The 21,880-nt window shown below is 37.2% G+C and overlaps 1 long non-coding RNA gene across 1 annotated transcript; it reads right to left on the bottom strand.

Moving 5' to 3' along the window:
• Positions 1 to 512: 512 nt before the first annotated feature.
• Positions 513 to 5,156, bottom strand: LOC110211369 (uncharacterized). The gene is made up of 3 exons (XR_002325375.2): positions 4,904 to 5,156; positions 4,001 to 4,158; positions 513 to 1,647 (listed from the first exon to the last, which is right to left on the bottom strand). It is a non-coding gene; the product is annotated as an uncharacterized LOC110211369 (long non-coding RNA).
• Positions 5,157 to 21,880: the final 16,724 nt, after the last annotated feature.

Genomic DNA, 21,880 nt, shown 5'->3' on the forward strand with positions numbered 1-21,880 from the left:
AAGAGGCTACAACAACATATTTCAAAATTACAAAATGTGCATGAGGCAAGCTTCATGCCAAGAATGCAAGGTAGTTTCAATATTAGGAAAACCATAAACATAATAGACCATATTAATAAACAAAATAATAAAAAACACAATTTTGCTCATATATGCTGAAAATGCTTCTGACAAAACACATGCATTTTTAAAAATTTAAGTAAAAGAATAAATTGACCTGTTCTTTTTAAGAAAAATAGTGTCCACCTAAAATGAAAGGCTAGCATTTTTTATAATGGATAATAAACTCTAGAAGGACGTCCAATGACATCTGGGGAAAAGCAAAGATATCTATTATCACCACTTTTATTTTATACAGTTAAAGAAATGCTAACTATAAGAATAACACAAAAAAAGACATTGAGTAAAGGCAAAGAGGAAACAAAATTATTACTTTTTGCAGATATATGATGGTCTATTTAAAGGACCCTAGAGATTGAACTAAAATTAATTAAAACAATTAATAACATCAACAAAGTATAAGATTATATAATAAACATACAAACTAATCAAATTTTCCACGTAGAAAAGAAAAAAGAGACCCAGCATGAAAGTATAGAAGGAGAAATTCCATTCAAAATAACTGTAGAATAGATAAAATATTTGTGAGGCTGCCTACCAGTCCATACATGGAAATTACATGAATATAACTATACAAGAATCCATAGAAATAAAGATAGATCTCAATAACTGGAAAGCTATTAATGTATCATGGTCGAGTCGTGTCAGTATCAATGAAAATGAAAAATCTCACAACCAGAATTAACTTATTTATTCAGTGCCATAACAAACTACCAAACTTTATCTTATACAGTTAGGGGAAAAAATGACATTCTTCTGCAAGAGCAACAAATGAAAATCTCAAGGTAAAGAATGAAAAAATATGGGAATGAAGGCTTAAGAGCAACAAATCTTAAATTATATTATTAAGCAAAAATCATGAAAACTATTTGGTACTGGTTAAAAAATATATAGAAGTGAAAAAGATTAGTTACGTAACGTATAGAAGCAAGTGAATGTAGTAGCATAGTTTAGTACTTCTGAGGCAAAGACTCATTGCTTGCTGATAACTGGAAAGCAATCTGGCAGAAGTTAGATTTGGATCAACAATTTACACCATATGCCACAAAAAGCTCCAAATGAATATATGATCAATATTTTAAAACTCACAACATAAATAAATTAGAAGAACAAGGGTGTTCAGGGAGGACTAGCACTTCTGATGTCAAGGCTTATGGATTCCTTATGGATCTTTGGTGTCCACCTATCACCCAACTCTTACCTGTGGCTTCAAGAAACTGTAGCAGGTGCCGTGGCCACACCCCAGTAAAACCATCTTGGTAGATGGGCTAAACCAGGTTGAGGGTAACCAACAGACCTCAAACTCTTCAGTGAGTTGAGTGATGCCTACCCCCAAGAATGTGAAGACTTCCTCTGGTGGAATGGGCAGGTAAAAACAATTTTTCCCAATGGCCATGAAGGTGGCTGAGGCAGGTGCTGGAGAGTGCTTAGAGCCTGGTCAGATACCAAAGACACCAAGGTCATCCACTGCATCCTGGGCTGTCAGCAATCATCCTGACACTGTCTTGTCACTGGACTTCAATCACTCTGGAAGAGAGAGTGAGACTGACAACTCTGCACAATTCTACCTCCCTTAAATCCAATTCAGGCACAAGTCAAGACATCACCCACCATCCACTATTTCACCGCAACATCGTGATGTTATTGGTCCTCTTTGAAAATGAAAGATGAACAGCAATAGATAAGGGAAAAGTTCTTGACCACATAAGAGATAGAGAGAACCACAGGAAATAAAATACATAAATATAATTATATGAAATTGAAATGCTTTTTCACAAATAAAATCAGTGCAGCTAAAATTTAAAAAGAAAAAAATAAACTAGGGAAATAGTTGCATGAAGTTTATCTGATAAAGGTCTGATATTCAATATTTTGTGTTCTTGTTCAATATATTTGAACAATATATAAGAAGAGCCATTTCCTAATAAATAAATGGCCAAAAACATAAACAAGCAGTTCTCAAAAAAGCAAGATATTAACAACCACATAAAAATAATATGAATCACTAATAAGAGAAATGCACATCAAAACAATTATTAGGCTCTGCTGTATCTCCATCATATTGGTGAAGATGATTTTTAAAAAATTATTATTGTACAGACTATGGGAGGACAGACAAACTAATGTACTATTCATGGAGCTCTGAATTTGTACACCTATTCCAGAAAGTAATTTGGAACTATACCCAAAAATCACAACACTAAACTCTATATATTCATGAGACCTAGTAACTATACTACTGGGAGTATAACCTAAAGAGATCACGGGAAAATGAAAGAGAGTAATATGTATGTATGTACATATGTACATATACATATATATGTATATGTATATATATATGTATATGTACATATGTACATATACATATATATGTATATGTATATATATATATATATATATACACATATATTGTGTGTTTATTTATAGCAGTTCCTTTTGCTTTATAACAATGAACTGAAACTGGGGGGGGTCCCATAAATTGAAGAATGGTAGAACAAATCATGGTTTATGAAAATAATAGACTGCTTTTGTGCCATAATGATCTTACACGATAGGCTCACAGATTTAGAGCTAGAAAGGACATTAGAGGTCACCAAATCTAGCCAGCTCTTATTTTACAGATAAGGAAACTGAAGTCAAGAAAGGTTATGTCACTTGTCCAAGGTTATTACATAGCTAGTACATATTTAAGACAGGATTAAATCCAGATCTTCTTAATTCAAAGTGTAGAACTCTATCAACTACACTAGGCTTCCTCTCAAGAAATTATGTAAGATGCAGATTGAAAGAAGCATTGTGTTATATGGGATTGGCCAAAGAGCAGAACTCTTTTTAGCATGCATAAGATGTTCATCTGATGAAATACCTACATAGACTTTAGAGTTATGTAGACATTCAGTAACTTGTTTCAATTTGTAAACAACATAGTGAAGAGGTGTCTCCTTGATTGGCTATATAGCTGAAACTGGGGTGCAGGGGAAAGGGAGGCAGTGAAAGCATTCAAAGGCAATAGTACAAGAGAACCACTTCCTTCTCTTGGTCTGACTTATTTTCCTGACTGCTGGCATTTGGGTGAGAGGAAAGAGACAATGACATAAGTGGAGAACCCTTTGGTCTTCCCTATACAACCCTTCAGTAGCTGAGACAGGAAGTCGGCTCACAGCATGTAGTATTTGCTGCTGAACTGATGGGATGATATCTAGAATGTTATGGATGTTACCTAAAATATTATCTAGAAACCAAGTTAACTCTGAGCCCCTTCTTCCCAAAGACCGAGATAGTGTAGGGGAGAATATGTCCTCATGCATTGGGGGAAATTATAATGCTTCTCTTTTTGCGGTATCTTCAATTACCATACTTGTATGGAATGAAGAAGAGCCAACAGAAGAGAGGATAATTTATGCAATAATCACAATATTGTAAAGAAAAACAACTTTGAAAGATGTAATCCTCTAATCAGTGCAATGAGTACATATGATTCTAGAAAACCAGTGAAGAAATAATAGACTAGAAAGAGAATCAATAAAGCATTTATTAAAATGCTCAAAAGACAGTAGAAAGAGAGTTCAGAGAACAACACAGACAGGTTAAACAGCTCCAGAATGAAATACTTTTAAAAGACTGCATTATGATATTCAGAGTATCACATACAATTCTCATTTTCTATTATTTGCATACGAAAATGTTCCTCTTTGTTGATCTTTGGTAAATATAATATTACAAAAAAAATCATCAAATGTGTTAATTAATAACAATGATTAAGGAATTTAAGTAAAACACATGGTGAGCAATATTTCATTCTTGACACTTGGGAGATGCTTTATCTCAACAAATCCTTTAACTAAATTGTCAAACCATTTTCTCTTCCACTGATACTTACGTGCTACCTTACATTCCTGGTTCTCAGGAAGCCACCTGATCCTTTATCTTCCAGCATTCAAAAGATGAAGGTCCACAGCCCTCTGCTCTTCTCCCTTTACCTTTTCTCCTTTGGAGTTCTGATCCAGTCCCAGAGTGACCTTATGCTAGGCTCCAGTCCTGCATTTCCAATTGGTTAAAGACATCTCTTACTTGGTTGACACTACCAACTCAACATGTTGGTAAGCTTTGGTCATTGTTAGGGTTTCTTGGTTTACTGATATCTGGAAAATTATGCTAGCAGCTAACTAAGATGTTAATAGCTGATAGCTAGATATGTTATTCCTTCAGGGGTACATACATTTTTTTAAAAAATCCTAAAAGGCCAGAAAAAATAAGGTTCTAATGGTGAAATTTCAAAAATTCTCAATAAGTCAGGAAGGTAATTTTATACAGAGCAACCTTTCGGTAATCATCTATTCTAAGTATAACACCAATCAATCAATAAATAAATACATACTTATTAAGTACCTACTATGTGCCAGGCACTATGCTGGTGCCTTTGATACAAAGACAAAAATGAAGCAGTCCATGCCCTCAAGTAGCTTATAGTCTTGCTTTTCCAGTTTTCCTCCAATTAATACTGTTACTACTGATAATAACAATGCTAGCTTGCATTTACACAGTTAAATGTTTCTATGCAAGTTCCTGTTATAGCAAACCTCCCACAGAACCACAGAATGTTAGAGCTGGATTAGATCTTAGAACACAGAATGTTAAAGCTTAGAATACAGAAGTGACTAGAAGGGACTTTAGAACATAGAAAGTTGGAACATATTAACATAGAATATTAGAGATCATCTAATACAACCTCCCCAATTTACTGAAGAATAAACCAAGGTTCATAAAAACAAAAATCACTTACCCAAACACTTCATCAAAGGTTTCCAAACTATGGAAGTGAAAAACCCAGGGCCTTCAACAAATACAGGAAAAAAAAGTATTTAAGAAAAGTGAGTTATATTGGGGCAGCTAGGTGGAGCAGTGGATAGAGTACTGGCCCTGGATTCAGGAGAACCTGAGTTCAAATCTGGTCTCAGACACATAACACTTACCGGCTGTGTGACCCTGGGCAAGTCACTTAACCCCATTGCCTAGCCCGAAAAGAAAAGAAAAGAAAGGAAAAGGAAGGAAGGAAGGAAGGAAGGAAGGAAGGAAGGAAGGAAGGAAGGGAAGGGAAGAAGAAGGAAGAAAGGAAGAAGGAAGAAAAGAAAGAAAGAAGAAGAAAGAAAGGAAAAGAAAAGAAAAGAAAAGAAAGAAAGAAAGAAAGAAAGAAAAGAAAGAAGAAAGAAAGAAAGAAAGAAAGAAAGAAAGAAAGAAAGAAGAAAAAAGAAAGAAAGAAAGAAAGAAAGAAAAGTGAGTTATCCTCAGAACCAAGACCAGAACTTGGACCAAACTGGTCACTGCTTCACCATGGTCAGGTTACAGAGTCTATGCTACAGGGGTCAGTGAGGGAAGTAGATATGCTGGAAATGGATGTCAAAAAAATTAAGACCTCATTCCATAAAAAGAAAGACTGATGGGAACATTATTTAAATTTATAAAATCACAAAAAGTCTGCAAAGGATGAACATGGAATAATTCACCAAATCCCACAATTCTAGCACTAGGGGATAGTTCCCCTTACAGTTTGATGAAGTAAATAAAAGGAAGTTTGACAACCCTGCAGGAAGTAGAATTAAGCAATTCATTATTCTAGGAGGTGATAGAGACAGAAAATAATTGAAATGTATACATAAATATCAAAAGAACTATATGCAGTAACATATGAAGTTATAAAAGAATTTGGTTCTAATAGGTTATAAGTAAATTTATGATTTTAAGCTCCACAATGAATGATTATGGTTAGCATGGGATGTTTGGGAACCATTCCTAACCTCTGAGGTAATACAGAGACAGCCATCCTTGGCTGGCCCTGTCAGAGAAGGAAAGCTTGGCTAGTTAGACTATGTTGCTGACCCACGGTGATATTCCTCAAGGTCTTTTGTTAAATTGCAAGAATTGATATTTTCAGAAACCATTTAGATATTGTTGATATTAGCGAACATTTCCTCCTCTCAGTGAGTTTCATTAAATGAAGAGGTAGGGTGCATTAGTAATAACAGATCTGACTGTGTTTCAGCACAGCTAAAAAAAATGTGTATTTGACTTAGACAAGAAAAGTGTCTATGACAGTGAGTTGACTCATAGGCCTGCTGGCTTTGAGGTAAGCAAATGAAACTCTTGTCTACAAAGCTTTAAGGGATTTTTTTTTTACTTGTATAATAAAATTTGCTTGGATTTAACCTGGAAGCCATGAATTACAATATTATTTTTCACTATTAATAATCAGTGCATTAAAGACTGCCTCAAAACGGAAGGCAGATAACCACACTGGCTTTTTCAGGAAAAAAAAATACTAGCAAATTAGAAATGCAGGTTCACTAAACAGTCTGGTTTCTTCATATGGTCCATTACCATGAGAGAAGGCCAGGTATGCAGATAGTATTATGGCATCATGGAAACTGTACTGGGTTAGGAATCAATGGACTAGAATTCTTGCTGAGTTATCTTAGGCAAGTCACTTCCCTTTCCGGGTGTTTTTTCCTTTGTGAAATGAGGCATTTGGACTACATAGGTTATAAAGCCCCTTCTAATTCTAAATCCCATAAAGGGAAATTGATCTGAGTTTTCCAAATCAGTTTTATTCTCTTTCAGGGAAATAAGCCCTCTCTCTGGGACTTTGAAATTACTTCTCTGCATGGGAATCACATCTGAGAGATCTGTGAGCCCCAGATAATTTTTTAGACCTATCTATAAAGTTTTAAATGGGTTGCCTTCTGTAGGTCAGTGATAAAATCACAGATCTTAGACATATGTTGTAGATATGTTCTGAGGCTGCTCTCAGATGTAACATTCTATGCTCTAACTTCTTTTCCAGGACTAATACATTATAGCAATTCAAAGAAAAGCCAGGATTGGACCTAGGTAAAGTGTACCAGCATATAATAAGTGTCAGAGATGGAATAGAAAAAATAACACTTTTTAACTTTACTTTTCATAAATGCTATGAAATAGTAATCTCCATGGCATGTTATGAATAATAATACTGGAAAATAACCAAAAATATTTTCCCGTATGATTCCCATAAAAAAAGGTGAAACTCAAAAGTATTTTAGGTCTGATTTCTTATACAGCTTCAAATTTTGTCTAGTATCTCCTGTTTTCAAGAGAATTATGGTTTTGTATTTTTAAAATCATTTTTACCAAGCAAAATTGTGCTAATTTAGTTCACCTAAAATCTAGCTACTGAGACTTACCTGGTGTATTTTGCCTGTGAAATATCCAAATGTCCAACAGTTGTCATACACCAAACATGGACTCCAGTTGCCCTAGTATTTTTTCTCCATTGTAAAGATTTCTTGATGTGAACTTTGTCTGAACTAATTACTGCTATACCTAAGTTTTCTGGGAAAAAGTCCAAATATGAATCCAAAATCCAAGAAATGAATCTTGAGTGACATGTCATCCTATAACTTTATAAGCTTTGAAAAGATCATTGACACTTTCTTGGTAATGTTCTGCCTTGTAGTTTCCACAAAAGAGTTTTCTATCACTTAAAAAAAATTTCCATGTAGCTCCTTCAATGTTGAGTCATAAAATCATAGATTTAGACCTGGAAGAGACCTTCATTCAATTATTCTTTAAAATACTCATCTTTCATTATTTCTCTTATTGAGGGACCTACAAATATCTCTCTGATTCTTAGAAATTTATTTTTCAGATAACAAAAACCTTCACCATTTCAAATACATTACCTTGAACAAAATTTTAAAGAAAACCAGTATCATGAATAATTGGAATTCTTTTTCCCCAAAAAACATAACCAGTGGTTACCAATTTACCACATTTGTCTTTCCTGGAATCAATTATTTCCTTTGAAGTAAGGTCTCCTTCTCCTTCCCTTCTTCTCTCCCCTCTTCTCTATCTCTTTTTCCTCTTTTCCTCCTCTTCCCTCCCTTTTTCACAAATAAAGCAACAGTTATTTGGTATACACAAGTTGTTAGCCTTGTAAATGAATAAGTATTTTCAGATATGTCAAAAGTACATTTCATACTTAATGTTTCCTAAGAGAAGTTTCATGTTTTCAACATATTTTGATGGTTACTTGCTGGATATTCCATCTATTTAGTGTAGAAGCCAAAAGTTTAGCTGAATTTTTTTTATAAAATCATTAACAAGGTCATTTAGGTTTATGAGAGTTGTTGAATAAGGATATGAGCACAGGACGTTGACCTCAAAGAGGGGATCACCAGTTTTCTGGTCTCCTACCCTGTTATGCTAAGCCTCATGTTTACAACCTCAGGTCCATCTCATCCAAATTCAAAATGTCTGGTGGTTTCCCTATAGCTAGCTCTTCACCGTGTGAAACAGGTCTTATAGAGGATGGTAGATTTGTATATTATACAACATTTTTAGACTTGGAATCAATCCCTAACAATGTAATTAAGTAAAAATAACTATCTGTTGAAAGATTTTTTTTGTTCTATCTGAATCATAAGAACTGCAAGCATGTGATGAGATCTATGAGGCCAACTAGTTAGTAGTCTAATATACATGAAGGACGCAGGCTTATTCTGATTGTCTATTTTATAAACAAAGAATAGATATGCTTTCTTACCTGGAGGAATACAGTTTCACCTCCAAAATTTTAAAATTAGTTTATCAAGTATATAAAAACTATTTGGATGATTGTCATTCTTGTGATATCGAGAATTTAAAGGGTACCAACATCTATAAAATACAATCAACCGATTAATCCACAAGCTTTTATTAAGCACTTATTATTTTTTAGGAACTGTGCAAAGCACTGCTTATACAAAAACAGCCTCAGCCCACAAGGAGTTTCCATTCTAATGAGGGAGACAATGTATACATTTATATAGGTAGCTCTACCAGGTAACTTTAGAGAGGATGCTACTAACTAACAGAAATATCACAAAGGCCTTCCTATAGAAATTGATACTTGACCTGAATCTTGAAGGAAACCAAGGATTCTAAGTGGTGGAGATAGGGAGACAGCCAGAGAAAATGTACAAGGAGGAGATAGAACATTATGTATTAAAAGAAGCAAGTTGTTGTTATTTGTCCTTCATTTTCTAAGAGGACCAATTACAACATGAGATGATGTCTTAACTTGCACTTGAATTGGATCTAAGCAAAGCAGACTTGTCCAGAGTTGTCAGCCTCACTCTCTCTTCCAGAATCATTAAAGTCCAGTGGCAAGACAAAAGTCAACATGACTGGAGATGGCCTGGGATGCAGTGGATGACCTGGGCATTTTCAATGTCTAACCAGGCTCTAATCTAAGCACTCCACAGAGCCTGGTTCAGCCACCTTCATGGCCAATGGAACAAATTGTTCTCATATGCCCATCCTACCAGAGGAAGTCTTCACGTGGTTGGAGTAGACATACCTTAATTCACCAGCAGGTTTGAAGACTGTTGGTTACCTTCAACCTGGTTTAGACCATCTGCAGAAACAGTTTTACCAGGATGTGGCCATTACGCATACTACAGTTTCTTTTTCTTTTTTCTTTTTCTTTTTTTAGGCAATTGGGGTTAAGTGACTTGCCCAGGGTCACACAGCTAGTAAGTGTCAAATGTCTGGTCTGAGGTCAGATTTGAACTCAGGTCCTCCTGACTTCAGGGCTTGTGCTCTATCCACTGCACCACCTAGCTGCCCCCATGCTACAGTTTCTTGGAGCCACTCGTGAGAGTTGGGGGACAGCTACAAGTAGGCAAGTACGGATGGACTACAGTGTAAATGGAGGGAAGTTATATATAAAAAGAATGGAAAAATAGCAAGAACCCAGTTCCAGACAAACAAGCTTATATTTGATCCTAGAGGTATGGGAACCAATAAGGTTTACTTAAGGATAGGGGGAAGAAAAGGACATAGACTTTCATTTTAGGAAAATCGCTGTGTATGGGATGTATTGGAATAGAAACTTGAGGCAGGGAAACCAATGAAAAGACCTTGCAATAATCTAGCTAAGATGTAATGAGAGCATAAACTAGGATTTTGGCTGCAAGAAGGGGACATAAATAATAAATGTGGAGACAGAAACAGAATTTGACAACTGATTGAATATGTGAAAGAGAATAAGAGTTGAGGCTGACACCAAGGTTGTAAATCTGGATAACTGAAAAGGATGATGATTCCCTACCAGACTCTCAATGCCATGAGAGCTATGGTCTCCTTCCCCCCTTTACCCAGTACCATGTCTAGCACTAAACCCTGTACATCATCTCTAGGAGATCTCACATGGTACACTTCTTTTTTTTAACATTATCTTTTTTAATTAAGAAATTAATCATCAACAAAAAGAGATTGCATATGAACCATTCCACTTCTGTTCCATGCATTTTTTTAAAGAACAGTATACTGCATATTCAGTCTGGCAGAAATTAGGTTTAGAACAACAGCTACATCTACCACAATAAGCTCCAAATTGATGCATGACTTTGACATAAAACTTTGATATTACAAACAAACTATATTACATAAAAGGTAATCTCTTTCACACTATAAATTAGAGAATTGTGTTGTTGTTGTTGTTGTCCTTCACTCTTGAAGAGGGCCAAAATGACATCACTATGTTGGGGCCAAGGTACAGCGTGTCTGACTACGGCTGATCAGAGGAGCTCAGAAGGCTCTATCACAAGTCAGGCACAAATAGTCCATATGAATTAGGGAATTAGGCAATAGCTCTTGACCAAATAAGGGATATAATTCAGGAGATAAAATAGATAATAAAGGTTTTACATATTTTTTGTTATATTAATGTTCTTTTCTTTCTTTTTTATTCTGAGATGTGCTTATCTCTCCCTATTTTTCAAGTACATTAATGTGTCATAAATTTACTTCCTTCCATAAGAAATAATGAGTTCCATGTTGATTTTAAAATAATACGGATTTAAGAATAAGAATTATTTTAGACTATGAATAGCAAAATCAACAACAACAAAAACCCCCAAGGGATTTTATTTCACAGAATTGAAAACAGATGGAAATTGACTAATTAATCAGTTTTTTCCCACTGATTTCTTGCCATTCCAAAGACAAAATTATCTCTCCTGGCTCTTATTTTCAGCCTCTCAGTGTTAGACTTTGCTTACTCTCTTTCTTTACCTCCTTACTTCAAGCTAATGATAATCTAAGCTTATTCTTCCTGGAAATGGGGAAGGGGGGAGCCATCTTTTCTTTGTATACCCCTGCTCAAGATGATGCTCATTTTCTTGACAACTCATCTGGACTATCAAAGCCTTCCTTTATCACATTCTTCCTTTGATCATAATTACTTGTCTACAGACTTTAATCCTCTTACTAAATAATAAGCTGAAGAGTGTAGACTGTCTGTGTTGGCATCTTTGCATCCTTATCACTAAGCTTTGCTTAGAGTACATGTTTAAGTAGGCGTTTGTTAAAGTTGAATTGAATTCTCCTTCTACATGTCTGTGTCTCTTATGGCTCTTCTTGAGCCCAACCTTTTCAACATATGATCATGAGATTTAATAATAATAAAAATCATGATAATAATAGTATTTATAGAGCACTTCAAGATTTACAGAACACTTTGAAATACATTATCTCACTTGATCCATCAAAAAATCCTATTAGGTATATGCTATTATTATCCCCATTTTATAGGATAAAGGAATCTGAGGCTGATAAAGGGTTAAATGACTTACCCTGGGTGACATATCTAGTAAAAGTCTATGGCAATATTTAAACTCAGGTCTTATTGACTCCAAGTCCAACATTCTAACCTTTGCTCCTTAGCTGCTTCTCAAATTAGATGTAGCATCGTAAAGGACCTTAACAATCACTTAGTCCATCTCCTCCATTTTACAGACAGTGAAACTGAGTCCTCAAGAGATTAAATGATTTGTCCAAGATCACACAAATAGTAGATTACATAGCTAGAACTGGAAATAAGCCCACTGATTCCAAATCCACAGTTCTTGCCAATACACCATAGTTGCTCCTACTGTTTATTAAAGACCTGAATGGGGGATGGAGCCAAGATGGCGGCATGAAAGCAGTGACTTGCTTGAGCTCTCTCCCAAACTCTCCAAATAGCCATAAAAAAATGGCTCTAAACAAATTCTAAAGCAGCAGAACCCACAAAAAGACAGAGTAAAACAAATTTCCAGCCCAAGACAACCTGGATGGTTCATCGGAAAAGCATATCATGGAAGGTGGGAAGAGGAGCGCAGTTCAGCGGGGCGTGCAGGCTACAGCAACCCTGGAGCAGGCCTCAGAGGACTGAATTACAGGCAGCTGTGGCAGTTTCCAGACTTCTCAATCCACTAACGCCAAAGACAACTTAGAAGGTCAGTGGGAAAAGTCTGTTTTTGTGGTGAGAGAGGAGCTAGGTCACAGCCAGTTCCAGAGCACAGAGCACAGAGCGTGGGAGCCAGGGCAGTGGCAGCATCCTGAGCTTCCAGCCCACAGATTGAGGGGGAATCAAGTGGCTGATCAGAGGGGGACTGCAGAGATCTCTTTGCTGGTGCTGAGGCAGGAATCTCTTGCTTTGCCCGTGCTTGGATCTGGGTCACAGTTCTAGGTGGCAGTCCTGGGGTGAGGAGGAGAGCTGGCATGGTGGAGCTTGTGGTGTCGGTGGAGAGGAAACCCACCTCAGAGTTCCAAGAGAGAAAAGACTGCTTGTGGCCGGTCACTCAAAGACCAGAGCTCAGGCCAGGAAAAGAGTAAATACCTCGACCCTTTGCATACCAACTTGGAAGAAATGAAAATTTACAGGTCCCTAGAAGCATCTCCGAAAACAGCTGTACAAACCCCCAAAGCTTGGGACAGTACATTCTCCACATTGGAAGCAGACTCTTACCTTAAAAAAAGAGTTTAAAACTCAAGTAGTTGGCTGGGATCATGAGCAAACCTCACAAAAAGAGTTAGACTATAGTATCTTACTTTGGTGACAAAGTAGATCAAAACATACAAGCAGAAGAAGACAACAAAGTCAAAGCTCCTACATCCAAAGCCTCCAAGAAAAATATGAATCTGTTCCAGGCCTTGGAAGAGCTCAAAAGGGATTTTGAGAAGCAAGTAAGAGAAGTAGAGGAAAAACTGGGAAGAGAAATGAAAGTGATGCAAGAAAATCATGAAAAACAAGTCAACAGCTTGCTAAAGGAGACCCAAAAAAATACTGAAGAAAATAACACCTTAAAAAATAGCCTAACCCAAATGGCAAAAGAGGTCCAAAAAGCCAATGAGGAGAAGAATGCCCTAAAAACAAAATTGGCCAAATGGAAAAGGAAGCCCAAAAGCTTACTGAAGAAAATACTTCCTTAAAAATTAGAATAGAGCAATTGGAAGATAGTGACTTTATGAGAAATCTAGACACAGTAGAACAAATCCAAAAGAATGAAAAATTAGAAAACAATGTGAAATATCTCATTGGAAAAACAACTGACCTGGAAAATAGATCCAGGAGAGAGAATTTAAAAATTATTGGACTATCTGAAAGCCATGATCAAAAAAAGAGCCTAGACATCATCTTTCAAGAAATTATCAAGGAAAACTGCCCTGATATTTTAGAACCAGAGGGCAAAATAGAAATTGAAAGAATCACGATCTCCCCTGAAAGAGATCCCCAAAGGAAAACTCCTAGGAATATTGTAGCCAAATTCCAGAGTTCCCAGGTCAAGGAGAAAATATTGCAAGCAGCCAGAAAGAAACAATTCAAGTATGGTGGAAACACAATCAGGATAACACAAGATTTAGCAGCTTCTACATTAATTAATATCCAGAGGGCAAAGGAGATAGGATTACAACCAAGAATCACCTACCCAGCAAAACTGAGTATAATCCTTCAGGGGAAAAAATGGTCATTCAGTGAAATAGAGGACTTTCAAGCATTCTTGATGAAAAGACCAGAGCTGAATAGAAAATTTGACTTTCAAACACAAGACTCAAGTGGAACATGAAGAGGTAAACAGGAAAGAGAAATCATAAGAGACTTATTAAGGCTGAACTGTTTACATTCCTGCATGGAAAGATGATATTTATAACTCATGAGACCTTTGTCAGTATTAGGGTAGTGGGAGGGGAAAAATTATATGTATAGATAGATAGATAGATAGATAGATAGATAGATAGATAGATAGATAGATAGATGGATAGATAGATGGATAGAGGGCACAGGGTGAGTTGAAGATGAAGGGGTGATATCTGGAGAACAAAATTAAGGGGTGAGAGAGGATTATATTAGGAGAAGGAGAAAGGGAGAGGTAGAATGGGGTACATCTTGCACAAAACAGACAAGAAAAGGTTCTTACAGTGGAGGGGAAACAGGGGAAGGTGAGAGGAAATGAGGGAATCTTATTCTCATAGGATTTGGCTTAAGGAGGGAATAACATACACACTCAATTGGGTATGGAAATCTGTCTTACCCTACAGGAAAATAGGGGAGGAAGGGGACAAGAGAGCAGGGGGATGATAGAGAGAAGGGCAGATTGGGAAAGGGGTAATCAGAAGGAAGTACTTCTGAGGAGGGACAGGGTCAAAAGAAAGAATAGAATAAATGGGGGGCAGGATAGGATTAAGGGAAATAGAGTTAGCTTTTCACAACATGTCTACTATGGAAGTGTTTTGCATAACTGCACATGTATGGCCTGTATTGAGTTGCTTGCCTTTCCATTGAGGGTGGGTGGGGTAGGAGGAAGGGAGAAAATTTGGAACCCAAAGTTTTAAAAACACATGTTTAAAAAAAAATGTTTCCACATGCAACTGGGAAATAAGAAATACAGGAAATGAGGTACGGAAATCTATCCTGCCCTACAGGAAAATAGAAGGGGAAGGGGATAAGAGAAGGGGGGGAAAGATAGAAGGGAGAGCAGACTAGGGGAAGGGGTATTCAGAATGCATGCCATCTTGGGGTGGGGGGAGGGGCAAGATGGGGTGAAAATTTGGAATTCAAAATCTTGTGGAAGTAAATGTTGAAAAATAAAAATAAATAAATAAATGAATGAATAAACAAACAAACAAGCAAACAAATAAACAAATAAATGAATGAATGAATGAATGGACGGATGAATGAATAAATAAATAAATAGATAAATGAATGAATGACTAAATAAAAACCTGAATGAAAACTTAGAAGGAATGCTTATCAGATCTGTAGACAATATGGCTTGAGAAGATGACTAAAAACTTGAAATGATAAAGTCAGAATCCAAAATTATATCAACAGACTGGAACTAGTGGTTAAATCCAACATGATTAAATATAATAGGGATCAACCTAAAGTCTGAACTTTAGGTTCAAAATATCAATTTTATGATTCCTGGGTGGTGGAGATATGGCTAGACAATAGTTCATGGGAAAGTATTCTTGAATTTTGGTAAACACTCAATATAAGCCAATAAGATAACACGGAAGTCAAAAAAGTCATGTCGACTCTTCATGACCCTATTTGGGGTTTTCTTGGCAAAGATATTGGAGAAGTATGCTGTTTCCTTCCCCAGCTCTTTTTACAGATGACGAAACTGAGGCAAACAGGGGTAAGTGACTTGCCCAGGGTCACACAGTTAGTAAGTATCTGAGGCCAGATTATGAACTCATGAAGATGATTCTTCCTGATTCCAAGCCCAGTGTTCTATCCATTGTGGAACCAAGCTGCCCACACACATATTTGGCCTAGAAGAGACAAAACTTCAGGGCATTATAATCACCTTCTTCAAATATCCAAGTGGCTATTATATATGAGGTCAGAACTAGGACGAAAACATGGAAATTACAAGGAAAAACAATCAGCTCAATATAAAAAGGAGCTCCCTAGCAAATAGAGTTGTCCAATGATGCACTGGGTTGACTCAGGAAGTAATGAGAGCACCCCCTTATGAAAGCAGAGTTTAGATGACTAACTACTTATTAAGGATATTGTAATGAGATTTATGATTCAGATAATGATTAAAGTAGATGGCCTTTGGGATGACTTCTGGCTCCATGATAGCAACATGCCTTTGCTAGCCTTATCAAAAGTAATAGTCACACAATCTTAGCCATTTCTTCAAACCCAACTCTCCCAGTTTTTCAGGTCTTCTCACAGAAATGCTTGCATTCTATAAAGGCTTCCTCATCATTCATTCTATTAATTCATTCATTTCAGCAGAAATTTGCTAAGCATCTATTATATGCTAAGCTGTAGTATATTGCAACCCAGGAGCAACATAGAGATGACTGTCTAACCTTAAAGAATTTATCGTCTAATATCAGAATTCTTTGCCATGTTCCAAAGGTACCATTATGATGTGCCAACACTCAGTGATGAGCAAAGCAGCTGAAACTACTAAATTGCAAATCAAGCAACAGTACAGAAAATTATGATTTTTGTCCAGCCATATAAAGATTCCCTGATTTATTAATGAATATCACATAACATGCATCTTTATACATGTATAAATATATGTAAGTACAAATATATACATGTAGAATATAATAAATGGAAATTTTCTCCAGAAAATTTAATTGAAAAAAAGATTTGACTTCGAAATCAATTCAGTTTTTTTAAAAAATAGAATTTTCCCTTAAGGTAACCTAGCATCCATTTGAAACTTCAAATGGATTCATTATTATATGATAAGAGATAAAACTAGACACTCAACTTTATGAATATCTCTGAAAAAATAATAAATCTCTGAACTATATCAGCAAAACTATTGCCATATTACATGAAATTATTAATATCCTCAATCCAGATGCTTGACAAAAGTTCACCAAATGTGGGTTTTGCTACTTAGTTCTATTTGTACTTCTCTTTTCTGATTAATACTATAGTGATTGCAGTCAGCTTCATATCTAAAAAAAAAATCAGTCTTTGTCCCTTCTTCAAATGGTATAATTACTCCCACCTTCCAAATGCCTAGACTTTATCATCTCTTCCATTAATTATGAAGAAAGGCAGCATGGTATAGTTAATAATAATAGGTAGTGTTCACACAGTACTTTAAGGTTTGCAAAGGGCTTTACATTATTATCTTATTTGATCCTCACAGCAATTTTGAGCAGTAGATGCTATTCACATCCCCATTTCATAGCTGAAGAAACTGAGGCAGATGGCTCAATTGATTTGCCCACGTGCTATTCTCATCCTCGTTTTATAGCTGAGGAAACTGAGGCAGACAGGTTAGTTGACTTGCCCAGGATCTGAGGCTGGATTTCAACTCTGATCTTCCTGACTCCAGGTCCAATACTTTATCCATTGCACTACCTAGGGGGCCTCAATAGTGGGCTAACCTTGAAGTCAAAAAGAACTGGATTCAAGTTCTGCACCTATTTGACCCTGGGCAAAGACATTTAATCTCTCAGTGATCCAGTCAACTCAGAGATTCACTCAGTTGCAAATGAGTTGCTGCTCTTCACTGGTGGAGGACTATACCATCTAAACTACTATAATCATAGGTCCGGACCCATGCCCAAAACATATAATTATGGAAATGCCAGAACCTAAAAGCAAAAAATAACATTTGCTTCAAGTATGTGTCATATATAGGCGGCTAGGTGATGCATTAGATAAAGTACTGGCCCTGGAGTCAGGAGGACCTCAGCTCAAATTTGGCCACAGACACATACGTGTGACCCTGGGCAAATCACTTAATCCTGTTTGCCTTAGTTTCCTCATCTGTAAAGTGAGGTGGAGAAGAAAATGGCACCACTCCCGTATCTTTGCCAAGAAAACCTCAAAAGGGGTCAGACACTTTCTAGCTGTGTGACCCTAGGCAAGTCAATTAACCTGTCTACCTCAGTTTCCTCAGCTATAAACACAACTAGCTGACTAAACCACCACAGAAGTCATATATAGTAATTTTTAGATGTATATGTATACACTCTCTCTACCTCTTCCTCCTCTGTCCACCTATGGACATGGTAACCAGATATACACTCCCTGTGATGAGGATAGTTTAAATTAAATTAAATTAAATTAAAAGGAAACACAAGATAAGAAAAGAACACTGAATTTGCAGTCTAAGGGCATAAATTTGAATCTGAGCTCTGCTTCTTATTATCTGTGTGACTTAGCGCAAGTCAATTAACTAGGCAGTTATGTGGTAAAGTGGGTAGAACACTGGCCCTGGACTCAAGAACATCTGAGTTCAAGTCTCGCCTCAGATATTTACTAGCTTTTGTGACTCTAGGGCTGTCACTTAACCTCTGTTTGCCTCAGTTTCCTTTTCTCTATAAAATGGGGATAATCATAGCACCTACATCCCAGAGTTGTTGTGAGAATCAGGTGAGCTAATACCTATAAAGCACTTAACACAGTGCTTGGCACATAGGGGGTGCTGTCTAATGGTAGTTATTATTATTAGTTAATCTGTATGAGCTTTTTTACCCCTTCCTCACTTGTGCTGAATTCCTAATTTCCTTCACTTCAGTTGTTGTTCAGTCATTTTCCAGTCACGTCTGGCTCTTCAGGACCCCATTTGGGATTTTCTTGGCAAAGATACTGGAGTGGTTTGCCATTATCTTCTCCAGCTAGTTTTACAGGTAAGGAAACTGAGGCAAACAGGGTTAAGTGACTTGCCCAGGGTCACATAGCTAGTATGGGTCAGATTATAAACTGAGGCCATATTATAAAATCAGGAAGATGAATCTTTCTGACTCCAGGCCTGGTGCTCTATCTACTGTACCACTAGCTACTGCCAATTCCTTCACAGCTCACTTCAAATGCCAGTTTCCATATGAGGCCTTTCCTGACGGCCCCTTAAATATCACCTCATATTTATTTTCTACGTAAATACATGTGTGTATGTGCTGTCTCCTTGATAGAATGTAAGCTCCCTGGAGGCAGGCAGGGGCTGTTTCATTTATTATGCTTGTGTAATCAGCACCTAATACAGAGACTAGCACATATTAGGAGCTTAACAAATCCATGTCGATTCATTTCTTAAAAAAAACAATTAGGTGATGAATGCCTATTGCCAATCAACATTCTGCTATGTATTTGGATGAACAGCCCATAAAGCCAGTCTATCAGTGCATGTGGGATAGACCCTGCAGCTAGACAATGAGTTGGACTCACTATTTTGTTTCCTCTCCTGAAAAAATAAAGGGAACACTGAACTAGATGATCTCTAAGATACCTTCCAGGTCTAGTCCTATTATTCTATGGCTTAAATAAACATGGAGAGAGAGAATTCATGACGTCTGAGTACAAATTGAAGTACAATATTTTTCACTTTATTTTTCTTGCATTTTTTTTTTGCAACTGGGAAAAAATGGAAATGTTTTGCATGATTTCACATGTATAATTGATTTTTTACTTACCTTCTCAATGGGTGAGGGAGGAACTGGAGGAAGGAAGAGAATTTGGAACTCTAAATTTTTTTTTAATGAATGTTAAAAAACAAACAAATAAATAAATAAATAAATCATGGTTTAAAAAAAAAAAGCTTGGAGAACAGGATTCTGTCAGGCAATGCTATTATGCTTATGAGAGTCAGGCAAGGGGAGGAGATGACATTTCCTCACCTTTGGTAGTCCATGAAGATACTCCTTGAAGTGTACTCATTTATTCATAAGGAATCTCTGTCTCTCTCTGTCTCTGTCTCTCTCTCTCTCTCTCTCTCTGTCTCTGTCTCTCTCTCTCTCTCTCTCACACACACACACACACACACACACACACACACACACACACCACATTTTGAGAATTAAGGAGGATCTTCATGATGCCATACAATGAAGGACAGTTGGGTAATTCTCTACTGTGGCCTATTATAACAACTACCTTGGACAATCCAGAGAAAAGCAAAAAAAGGGCTCCCTTTTCCTTCCTACCCCCATCCCTACCTTGCATCCAGAAGGGTATGTTGCTAGACCCCACCTCAAGCACACAATTCCTATTGCTTTTCCTCTGAGAATGCCATGACACTGTGATGACTTTCCAAACAATCAATATTTCTTTACAGTACAACAGGAAAAAAAGGAAATAAGAGTAACTGGAGAAGAGAAGTAACTAGAAAGGAAGACACCTTTAGTTTACATTAGCCTTTCATCTATGTGAGGACCCAAGGCTATGGAAATTGAGAAAGAAATGAGGGGGACGGGGGGGGGGAGAGGGGGAGAGAGAGAGAGAGAGAGAGAGAGAGAGAGAGAGAGAGAGAGAGAGAGAGAGAGAGAGAGAGAGAGAGAGAGAGAGAGAAGAATAGAATGAGACCACCTCAGGCTTCTTTAGGACCAAGAGAAAAAGGAAAGTTCTAGTTCCCCAAGCATGTTCTGGGGCAGGAAGTGATACAATTTGCATTTTTCAATAGGCAGGTTTGTCTTTTACCTTTTTTGCCTTTAAGAATTGAATATCCAGATTTCCATGTAAGATATAGAGCATGGTTGACTACTGCTGACACTGCTGCTATGGCTGATGGCTTGCAAATGGAGAGCAAGACTAGGACCATCACCAAAGAAATTCTGATCCTAGAGCAGGAACTGAGATGGGAACCAGGGTAAGACAGCATCCCAAGTGCCAGCACTGCCAACCATTGTGATTTCCATTGGGCTCCTGAGCTAGAATGACAGATTTCTTGCACATCTTTTCCCATGCTTTCCTGTTACAATCTCTGATCCAGAGATTATATGATGATACCAGACATGCTAGCATATTTTAATTATTCCTTTTCTATAAGCTACCCCAAAGATCTGGAAGGGATAACAGGAGGAGGTTTAGAAGATGCCTGCAGAAAAAAAAAAACAAAGGGGCAGCTAGGTGGCACAGTGGGTAGAGCACCGGCTCTGAAGCCAGGAGGACCTGAGTTCAAATGCAGCCTCAGACCAAACACTTGCCACTTACTAGCTGTGTGGCCTTGGGCACACAGAAGATGCCTGCAGGCAGAGGGCTCCATATGCAAGGACAACAAATTTCCTGTCTTTCATTTTAATCATGTTCGATAAATTACATGGTGAGAAAGAGAAAGACAGAGAAAAAGAGAGAGGAAGAAGGAGAAGGGGAAAGGAGGAGAGAGAGAGCATGACAGGGAGAGGTAAAAGAAAGGAGAAGAGGAGAGGAAACAGAGAGAGAGTTAGACAAACGGAGGGGGAGAGAGAGAGGAGAAGAGAGAGAGAGAGAGAGAGAGAGAGAGAGAGAGAGAGAGAGAGAGAAGAGAGAACGCACCAAGAGAAGATGGTAGAGGGGAAAGAGAGGACAGTACTTCCAACAATAGAATGAACTTCTAGGTTGAAGAGGTTTATGTGGCATTGTAGAGAAAGTCCTGGAGAGTTAGAAGTATAGCCTGGACAACTGTCATATGAAAGAGGGATTAGACATATTTTATTAGCATCAGAGAGGACTAGGAAAGTCCTCAGTAGAAGCTGTAAAGAGTCAGGTTTGGCTTCAAAATAAAGTAAAACTTTACTATTGAATAGCAGGACACTTTTTTCCTTGGGAAGTGATATGTTCCCTCTTAGAGGCAAAATCTTCTGGTTGAGGCTGAATAACACTTGTCAGGGATGTTGTAGAATGAATTCCTCTTCAGGTATTGGTTAGACTAGATGCTCCCTGAAGTTCCTCCTAAATCAGAGATTCTATGATTCTGTAGATTATAGGATCACAAACTCAGAGCTGAAAGAAAATGCCACGGTCATCTAATCTAATCCCTTTATTTTATAGAGTTAATTGATTTGTCCAAGGTAAAAAAAGGTAATGAAGTGGCAAAACCAGAAATTGAACCCAAGTACTCTGATTCCAAAGCCAGGGCTCTTTCCATTGTACCACGTTGTCTTTCGGGAAAAGGCACTGAGAAAAGACTTCCTTCTAGCGTCAATATCGTAGAATTCTACAATTTAAGGA

Source organism: Phascolarctos cinereus, unplaced genomic scaffold (genome assembly GCF_003287225.1).
Source record: "Phascolarctos cinereus isolate Bilbo 61053 unplaced genomic scaffold, phaCin_HiC Scaffold_2;HRSCAF=192, whole genome shotgun sequence".
Classification (NCBI taxonomy): Eukaryota; Metazoa; Chordata; class Mammalia; order Diprotodontia; family Phascolarctidae; genus Phascolarctos; species Phascolarctos cinereus.